Source organism: Lathamus discolor, chromosome 12 (genome assembly GCF_037157495.1).
Source record: "Lathamus discolor isolate bLatDis1 chromosome 12, bLatDis1.hap1, whole genome shotgun sequence".
Classification (NCBI taxonomy): domain Eukaryota; kingdom Metazoa; phylum Chordata; class Aves; order Psittaciformes; family Psittacidae; genus Lathamus; species Lathamus discolor.
This window is the reverse complement of record NC_088895.1, coordinates 14,752,942-14,762,707: the sequence shown is the minus strand read 5'-3', so window position 1 is coordinate 14,762,707 and position 9,766 is coordinate 14,752,942.

The window sequence follows — 9,766 nt, the reverse complement described above, 5'->3', positions numbered from 1 at the left end:
GCCAAGCAGCCATTGGAGCGTATTGCAAAGGAATCAGTGCAGAGGAGACCTAGATGGTACCTGATTAGTTAAATTGCCAGCACCTGGTCAGCTTTTATTGCAAACATAAACACCAACAGCTTCAAACAACTCGAGACCTGCTCAATGGAGCATCCAGCACGATCCAGTTGGGGCGGATGCTGCCATGCTGAGCGAGGGACAGTGCCTGGGGTGGCTGGAATGGACTCAAACCTGTTCTTATCTTACTCCTGGAGAGATATTGTACGAACTGTGTGGGCACCTCAGGGACCCCAACACAAGAGGGATGTGGAGCTGCTGGAGCAAGTCCAGAGGAGGCCATGGAGCTGCTGCGAGGGCTGGAGCAGCTCTGCTCTGGAGCCAGGCTGAGAGAGCTGGGCTGGGGCAGCCTGGACAAGAGAAGGCTCCTGAAGGGGAGACCTGAGAGCAGCTCCAGTGCCTGAAGGGGCTGCAGGGAACCTGGAGAGGGGCTTGGGACAAGGGCCTGTAGGGACAGGCCAAGGGGAATGGCTTGAACCTGCCCGAGGGGAGACTGAGATTAGACATTAGGAAGAAGTTCTTCACTATGAGGATGGCGAGGCGCTGGCACAGGGTGCCCAGAGAAGCTGTATGACAGGAACTCAACCCAAACGGAAAGAGGCAGTGGAGGGACAGTGGCTCAACGCTCTGCACATGGATGGCAGTGTTGGTTATCCCCAGAGCCCTGCAGCCAGCAGGTACCCTGAAATCAGAACTTGAAATGGCAAATGGGGATGGCAAAAGGATGTCAGGACAGAGCCAGGATAGTGGGGGTGCTGCAGGACAAGGGTGGATCTGGTCCCTCAGAGGGGCTGTATCTCTCTGTGCTGCCCGGACACAAGGGATGAGCCCATCAGGAAGGGGGGACTGGGGAATTAAAGCCTGTTTGATGCTGATCACTGATCAAAATGAAAAATTATGGGGAGGAGGCAAGGGGAGGGGGGCAGAGGTTAATGCTGAGCGGAGCCACGGCTCCGAGCATCCTCGAGAGCGCTTGTGGAAACCAGATGTTGAGGAGCAGGGAGGGGGGAGGAGGGCGAGGGGCTGGTATCTGTTCATAATTACTCTTGATTTTGTGCGATGACATTGAGATTGTAGGCAAACATGAAAGAACACTTGTGGGGACAGCACCGCTCATGCCGGCCAATGGATTAATAAAGCATGACTGACATGCGGGGAGCGGGAAAGCGCACATGGAAGTGTTTTGGAGGGGGTTTGATGTTCCACAGGCCCAAGGAGACCCTCACCAATGCTGCTGATTGCCCTCCCCCAGCACAGAGATCACAGCAGCACGCTTGTAAGGCCTCAACCCTTCCCTGCCACGCTCGCACCTCCCCATGACCAGCAAACACTTGTGTGCCAAGGGGAGGGATGCAAGGAACCTGCATTGGGAACAGAACATGAGCCCGCTTCCCTCTGCTAAAGGCATGGCAGCCCCCAGCAGAATGGACCCAGGGATGCTCCCAGCAGGACCAGCACCCACCAGCCACGCATCTTCACCTTGGGGTGCAGTGGTGTTAACAGGAGCGTCTGCTGGAGACTCCTCTACCACAGAAGGGTCAGACAAACCCAGCAGAGCTGGGAGTCCTGGAATTCCACCATCAGAGGTCCAGCCTCAAAGCCTTTCTCCCCCCAGGCACGAGGGAAGCTGCACCTCACTGCAGTGAGCAGGTCTGTCTCCCACGGACTCCAGTGGCAGCGTTAAAATTGAGTTTATCAAGTTCCTTCCCTCTTTCAGGAAGCAATAAAGATAAAGGGTGATCACACAAGCGCCGCACTTCCGAGTTGCAGTGACAGCAGCGTGTCCGCAGCTGGGATCCGTTCCCACAGAAATCTACTCCCCCACCTTCCTTCTTTCATGCCAATGGCCCAGTGCGGAGCTGTCGCGGGCTCCGGGTCCCCAGTGCCCGCCCGTGGGCAACACACGTGGGGCTTGAAGAGGGTGAATCCCACCAGCCCCAACACACGGGGGCTGCTGCGGGAGGGGTTTTCCTTGGGCTGCCTTCACCCTGGCAGTGCTCGGAGGGAGGTGATGGGGCAGCTGCCAGGAAAGCCAAGTGAACCTCCTCGGGAAGCAGACCCCCGGCTCAACACCAGCACAGCGGCGGTTAGAACTGAGAGGTTACCCACTTCCACTTCAGCTGGAGCAGTTAACAAGTAATCAGATTAACAAAGCTCGGGATTCGGGATAAAAGGATTTTTCCTCTTTAGTAATTGCCCTGTGGTGTGCACAAAGCCAGCAATTTAGGAGGTGGGATCAGGGCTGCAGGCTGGGGAGCTCAGCACCAGCTTGGTGGGTGCAGGCAGTGCCTCGCACCAGCACCCACGGCCCCAGGAGCACCCCAGCACTCTACAGGTGTTAAAGCTACTGCTCCTTCCTTCCCCCGGAGAGGTACCAGACTGCTGTTACCAGATCCCAGATGGATCCCGGGATCTGACCCATACTCAAGTCTGGCCAGCCTCGATTCCCATGCTGAGCAGGCAGGTTCATCCATGCCTGTGGAGAAAGACAACCTCACAAGGGCAATGAATTGGGTGGGAGATGGGAAGCCCCAGCCAGGCTCTGTTCAGAGCAAAGGGGGGACGCTTCAGTCACCAACTGCCTCCTGCACTCACTTCAGACCTGGAGAGAAGCTGTTGCAGTGCTTAGTGTGCAAGATAATGAGAAAAGAAGCATGTGAATGGGGGGACCAGAAGAGCAGACGGGCAGCAGGGGCTGCCCAGCTTCCCAAGCAAATTCCAAACACTTCTGGGATTCCTTGCACCAGCAGCATTTGTTTTGCTAGTGGCTTGGCATCCTTCCTCTCTTAACCCCCACACTCAGTAGAGCAGCCTTACTGGGTGCACGACTGGAGCAGCAATCCCCATCTCATCAGCTAGTGCCAGCTCACGAGCATGCTCAGGAGTTATTTTGCTCCTTCCTCTGCATTCAAACCACTACCACCAGCCCTGTTCTTAATCATCGCAGGTCAAACCAGGCTGCAGCTTGTGGTTTGGCTGCTGTTTATTTGACTCCGTGTGGCTGGGAAGGGGTCAACTTTCCTGGCAGGCTGGGGCAGGACTGGGGCTCACTGCCTTATCCTCTGCTGCTGAGGACACCCAGGCTTCTGCTGCCTGTGGAGATCTCATAGGAACATCCCCACACCATGCTAAGCATCCCCCTTACCTCTGTTGCAGCTGACAGTCTGGTCCAGGGAGCACCCAAACTCCAAAGTCCTCCATAAGGCCTCACCCGGCAGGCCAGAAACCAGAACAGCCCTTGTTCCAGTGCTTTTATCCCCTGCAGCTGGGTCCGGGTTCAGCTGGTCCCCGATTGCCACTCAGTTTAACTCCTTCCATGCCAAACCCCTGCCTGCATATCCCTGCCTCATGGGCTCTGGGCTCAGTGCCACGGTGATGCCAGCGAAGCCCCTGCCATCGTGAGCCCACACGTGTGCCCCACGCATGTCCCAGCAGTGGGCAGGGCTGGCTTTGGCGTGCGGTGCCACCATGCAGCATCCCCTGCTAATGAGGAGCAACGGGGCAGAGCCGTGCCGGAGGTTTCGCAGGACTTGGCAGGGGGATCCAGGCCTCTCCTTGCGGAATACTTGTGGCATTCGTGGGCAGTTAGAGGATTAAGTGCTAACCCCAGCGTGTTTGTGTACATGTGTGTGCGTGTGCCGCAGTGCCGGCTGGCCCAGCCGGGAATGGCCTCTCTCCAGAGCAGTAATGCTGAACGCGGGATTGTTTTCTCTAGGCCAGGATTATTGTAATGATCTGGGTAGCTCACCGCAGCTCCAATCCCATTACTCCATTAGCATGGGCGTTATAAGGTGACACTGTGCATCTGCTTGACAAAACGCAGCTTCAGACTTTGCGCTGAGCATTTTAACCGAAAGGAATTCAGTGCTCACTTGAAGAGAATTCTCTATGATTATTGGCTTATAGCTGCTTAGAAATAAAGAGCAAGGAACACTCTGCCAATTCACTTTCAGAATGTTCGCATTTGAAACACACCATGCAGAAAAATATTAACAAAACAATCTCCTGGCTTATAAAAGGCTAAGGAGAGCTTTCCTTTGAGCGCCGGTGTTTGTAGGAGTATGTTCTGAAGAAGCTGCAGTCTGAATGAAGCAGCCATTGGTAACCTTCTCCTGGGCCAAGCACCCGAGACTGCTGCACGCATCTGCTCTGTGATGAAATCCAAGCTCAGGCTTGGCAGTGCAGGGGGGCAGAGCACTGCTGCGTCCCCAGGCAGGAGGAGCAGCAGCGTTGGGAAGGGATCCACCTCGCAGGTGCCCCGGTGATCCTGCAGCAGCATCTCCTATTCCATCTCCTCATTGTCTGCTGCAGATCTGCAGGCTGTGTCTCCCTGGTGTCTGTGTGCAAGCTAAGAAGGATGCTGGTGCCTTGACACTGAACTAACAGAGTTGTATTGTTCTTGTAATGAGCCCAGCTCTTGGACGGGAGACACAACGCTTACACAATTACATTACCACAGAATAGGATTGCATTAGTTAATGGAGATGACCTCCAAAGAGGAATGTTCTCCTTTTATTAATTCAAGATAATTACATTAAGTTCCCTTCTCAAACTCAGGCTACGAGGGGGTTTTTCCATGCTCTGCAGCATGTCAGTTCCCATGTAGGTTTTTTTGATCTTGGTCAATGGCTGCTGTTGGTATAAGGGGGGCTACACATGTCTCCAGAGGCTTCCAGCAGCATGGGTTCTATTGGCAGGGCTGGAAGCATATTTGGAAACTGCCTAGTGCAGTGAGCATCAGAACACAGATCCCAGAATATCCAGCTTGTCCTGGATGTGTCAGGTAACATTCACAGAAATTAGGGTCTGGATACACCTGCAAGGACAAATTCCATGCAGGATAGGGCTTTTGCTGAAGAGCTGCATTTTGGGGGAAATGCTTTTGGATTATGTGCCCAAAAGCCTGCACCACGAGGCATTTGTTTGGGAAGGGGACACAAAGCCCACCCTGCAGGCTGGGTGCCTATGGAAGTGCAGTTTTTCCTGACTGGAAGACTTTCCGAAGCAGAGACAAGCCCCATTGCATTACTCCCCTTTCTCAACTTGGCATGTGTGAGTCCAGTGCCAGCCGGGAGGTGCTAACATGATAAAGTGTGAAAGCCTGAAATAAAGCTTAACCCAGAGTTTGGAATGGAGTTGTTCAGCATTATTGGCTTGTAAATTGTTCCTGTGATGAGATTTAGTAAAAGACTGAAGAGGTCTTTTGGCAGTGGGAGAGTATTTATGATGCTTTTGTACTGGTACACGAGCACTTTCTTGTTCTGCCTGTGTTTGTGGCTGCCCCAGAGGCTGTGTCCTTGTTCATTAGGACTGCAGACACAGGTGCCGGGGAGGTTTGGGGCTTCTCCAGCCTCTTCCTCAGGAACTTCACTGCAGAGGTGACAGGTGGGGAGCTGCCACTTCAGAGCCCCTGGCCTGGCAGGAGAAGCGGGTCCAAGGTCCACCCGCAGGGTGGGAGGTGCCCTGCATCAGGTCTGGGGAGGACTGGGCTGTCCCTTGGCGGCTGGAGCTGCGCTTTCTTTCGGATGCTTTCCAGCGCTGCAGGAGTGGTGGTGAGCGCCTGCTTTTCAGGGCAGGATCCCACGGGATGCTCCAGTCCTGCTGCCAGGCTGCTGGAGGAGCCCATAATGCCCTGTCCAGCCTCGCAGATGGTGGTTGGTGACCAGCAGCAGCGGGATGGCTGGGAAGGGCCACCCCATCCACCCTGGCTGCATGTGGTTGCCCTCACGCATCCTGCAGGGCTGGCTGAGGATGCTGCTTCGCTGCTGCCACCAAGGCAAGTCCTGTGCCTGCAGGAGCGGGGCCGGCAGGTCTCAGCTGTGGGCACTGCTGACGACAAACCGCAGCTCCAGCGGGCGCTCGCGAGGACGGAGGGCACAGGAAGCGCTGGGTGAATGGAAGCTTGGTTTTGAATTTGCCCAGACATTGCCCCTTGTGTCAGGACAGAGGTCATCAGGAAAGAGGTTTTCACAGGAGCAACACAGACGGCTTCTTTTAACACTCATGTCACATCCACACCATCACGCTGCTGCTGGCAGTCGAGTGCCTGCGTCTCATGGCACTCGTGCTGCTGAGTGTCTGAGTGATCGCTAACGCATGCTTCCACCCTGGACGTTTGCAGGGGCTCCTCCCCTCTCAGTGGTGCTCTATGGGAAAAGCACAGTTGGGTAGCCTCAAGTGGGAATTTATGGATGTAGGAGTGCGCAAAGGGTGCAGTTGTCCTCCAAAGAATAAGGCTGTGCATGGCCACCGAGACCAGGGAGGCACAGCAGACTTGCCACCTTCTTCCTCTGCTTAAGCTTTCTAAGGCAGGAAGCAAACCCTGTGTCTAAGCACAGGCTGATGTACTTCTCAGGAAAGATTGCACCCCTGGGATTCCTGGAATAAGCGCTGTAGCAGGTTGCAGCATTTATGCACTGGCCGTGTCAGGCCAAGTGGGATGTGGTGCTCCTGCTGACTGCTGGGCGGGTTGCCATTGGGAATCTCGCATTCGGGTTGCAGCACACTTGGGACTCCCCTGTTTGTACTAACAACAGAAGGAAAGCTTAGCTAAAGCCTGGCAATGGGCACAAACACTGCTCCTGCAGGGCTGAACAGGAACAGCCAGAGGCTGGCAGCAGATCTTCCCGTTGCACCTTGCAGGCATGTGGGGACAACCTGTCCCTGTGCCTGGTGCTGAACATCTCTTAGTCTTGCCCTTGCTTTTTCCTCATATACAGGACTTTTCAAGTCCCAAAGCAGCCAGGCACAGCACCATGGCCTGTTTGTAGGAGTGGGGAGCTGAGGGTGGGATGCTGCAACGTCTGGAGGAATCGGGACACTGCGCAGATGGGCAGCATCACCTCTCACAGGAGCACTGTGACAGGAGGGACACGAGCCCCGCTCCAGCACTGGCTCATTCCCAGGGCTGGTCCTGTCTGGGGTTCTGAGGGGCACAGGAAAACCAGTCAGCCAAAAGCACATCCTGTCGGAACGGGGTGGGTTCTTGGCTGGGGCTCCTGGAGGGCAGCTCAGCCCTGCGGTGGGTACCAGGTTCACCAGGACAACACATCTCCAAGGTGCAGGACAGAGGCATTGCCCCACAGCTGCTCTGCTCCATGAAACTCTCCTGGGAGCCTCAGGCTGCGCAGAGATGCCTCGAACCGTCCCTGGCTCCATGGATGGGCTGTTGCACAGAATCCTCCCATCTTAGGCATGGTCAGGGTGGGATTTCAGGACTGTCACTAGGTTTGTATAAAACATGATGGATCTTACTGCAATCCTTGGAGTCCACGTAAAAAGATACTCTCTGGGCATCTATGAAACATGCTGGGATTTGTAATTAAAATACCTGGGTGGTGACTGTGTGCCCACAACCAGCTTTCCTTCCCTCTTCAGTTTAGAGCAGCTCCATGTAAACCCTGTTTTGCAATAGCTGTTTAAGTAACAAGCTGCCTTCAAAGGAATATATTTAGAACAGAGCCCCCCCCTCCCATAAGCGCACTCTGAATGTTTGAATGATTTCAGCTGCTTTGGCGAGAGTTCCCTGTGATATCATGATCTGACCATTTCTGTGTGGATTTGGTGGGTTCTTGCGGCTCCACAAGCTGCACTTCCAGATGCACGTGGGCCTGGTGGGTGCAAGGGGATGTGTGTTGCATGGGGACACAGTCTGCCATTCCTGGTTTGCTGCAGGCTGTCACAAGCTGCTGGGACAGGTTCCTCTGTGGGTCCCCACCAGCATTTCCCACTTGGGGTTCCTGTTTTCAGCATCCACTGAAGCAGGAGAGGCCACACTTGCGTGGCCTTGGGTGGGCAGTTACCATGGGCCCAGACCTGGTGTTTTCCCTGTTAATGCACATGTGACTGTGACACTTGGACGTTACCAAGGAGTCTCCCGGAGGCAGGAGGTGGGTAGGCTTGTTGAAGACACCCAAGTCTTTCACAGAGCAGCGCGTTCGCAGTGCTCACGTGAGCGATTGCTCTGATTTGTAGCTGCAGCGGGTGGAGGCTGGAGAATTTTCTGGATGTCAAACAAATATTGATCTGTTCATCTTACAGAGAGCTCCCCCTGCACGCTGCCAGCCCCCTGCCTGCACCCTGCCTGCACCCTGCCAGCCCCCTGCCTGCACTCTGCCTGCACCCTGCCAGCCCCCTGCCTGCACTCTGCCTGCACCCTGCCAGCCCCCTGCCTGCACTCTGCCTGCACCCTGCTAGCCCCTTGCCTGCACCCTGCCTGCACCCTGCTAGCCCCTTGCCTGCACCCTGCCTGCCCCCCCGCCAGCCCCCTGCCGCCAGGTAACCAGTGGCAAACCCACCCCCGCCCTCGCCCGGCACCAGCCGCCTCCCTGACTCGCTCTGGATGGTACAAAGCCGGTTCCCCGGCGCTCTGCTGGCTGCAGATGTTTGCAGAGCTGCGAATCAACGGCTCCGGAGCTGGGGGGTTTAGGCTGGGCCATACCCAGATTTCTGTGGATTTTCCACCGAAAGCGAAGCAGCGAAGGGGCGTCAGGAACCGCCGCTGCCCTGCTCCAGACATCCCCTCCCGAGCGGCCCCAGCCCCGCAGTGCGGCGGGGCGAGCCGGGCGCAGGCCGCGGACCCGGTGCCGCCTCACCTGCCCGGGACGCTGCTCACAAGGGCTCCTTTGTTCCTGCGGGCTCACCTGAGCCGCCCCGAGGCTCGGGGGGGGGGTGACTGCAGCCCCCGCGCAGCTCCGCCGTGTCCCTGCAGGTCCCGAATGCTTTGCCCGGGTGGTGGAGCCGAGGCGGTGGTAGCGGGGGCTGAGCTCCGCTGCCGACGCTCACAGCCCGGCTCTGCGTTGACCACCGAAGCAAGCGGGGACACCGCGACCTCCGTGTACTGGCAGGGCAGGATTCCCCTCTGCGCTCTCACAGGGAGCTGGCCGCAGGTCCCGTGCCAGGCGCTGCCCCTCGCACCGTGCTGCAGGCAGGTGGCCTTTGCCCGGTCGAGACAAACGCGACTGAACAGTTTCTTGTGCTTTGAAATGCGCGTTGCTGTCTCACTGGAGTGGTAGATTTAGGCGTCCTGTGGCCCAGAGCTATAGTAAGTGTTGATCTCGAGGGTCAGACCCTGTTTTCCCATGTGAGATGCCCTGGGATTCGTGTGGCGCTGGCTGGGGCACCCAAGATGGGGTCAGTCCCCATGCTTGGAGGGCAGTGGATGGGCTGGCACCACAGGGGGGCTTTCCTTGGACTGTGAAGGACTTGTCATGTCATGCTGGGCACTGACTGAACACATCCATGTCCATTTCAGGGCACACCTAGCTCTGGGCCCCCAAAATACACTTACTGCGTTAAGTCCGACTGCAGTAAGACTCACTGCAGCCAGGCTCTCCCTTTACTGCTCTGAACGGGTGAAGTGATGCCATCCCCCCGGTTTCGGTCCCACGGCTCCTCCCTCCACCCAAGGGGTCCCCACAGGGCTGCCCCTCCATTGGGGTGCTCCCACCCAGCCTGGCCCCGGCACAGGCAGAGGGAGGAGGCAGCTGCTGGAGGCTCCAGCATGTGCTGGCCGAGGCTGCTCCTCCAAATGCTGCTCGCCGGAGAGACAAAGGGAAGCAAGAGAGCGGAGACGTGCAGCCAGCGCCTGAGTGCAAGCCTTGGTTTGCTGGGGCTGGGTTTGTCTCTGTCTCTGGTGTTAATTTGAGGCAGCATCCTCGGCCAGATCCCCTCCATTGTGGCTCTTTGGGGGCGCTTCCCCCTGTGTGAG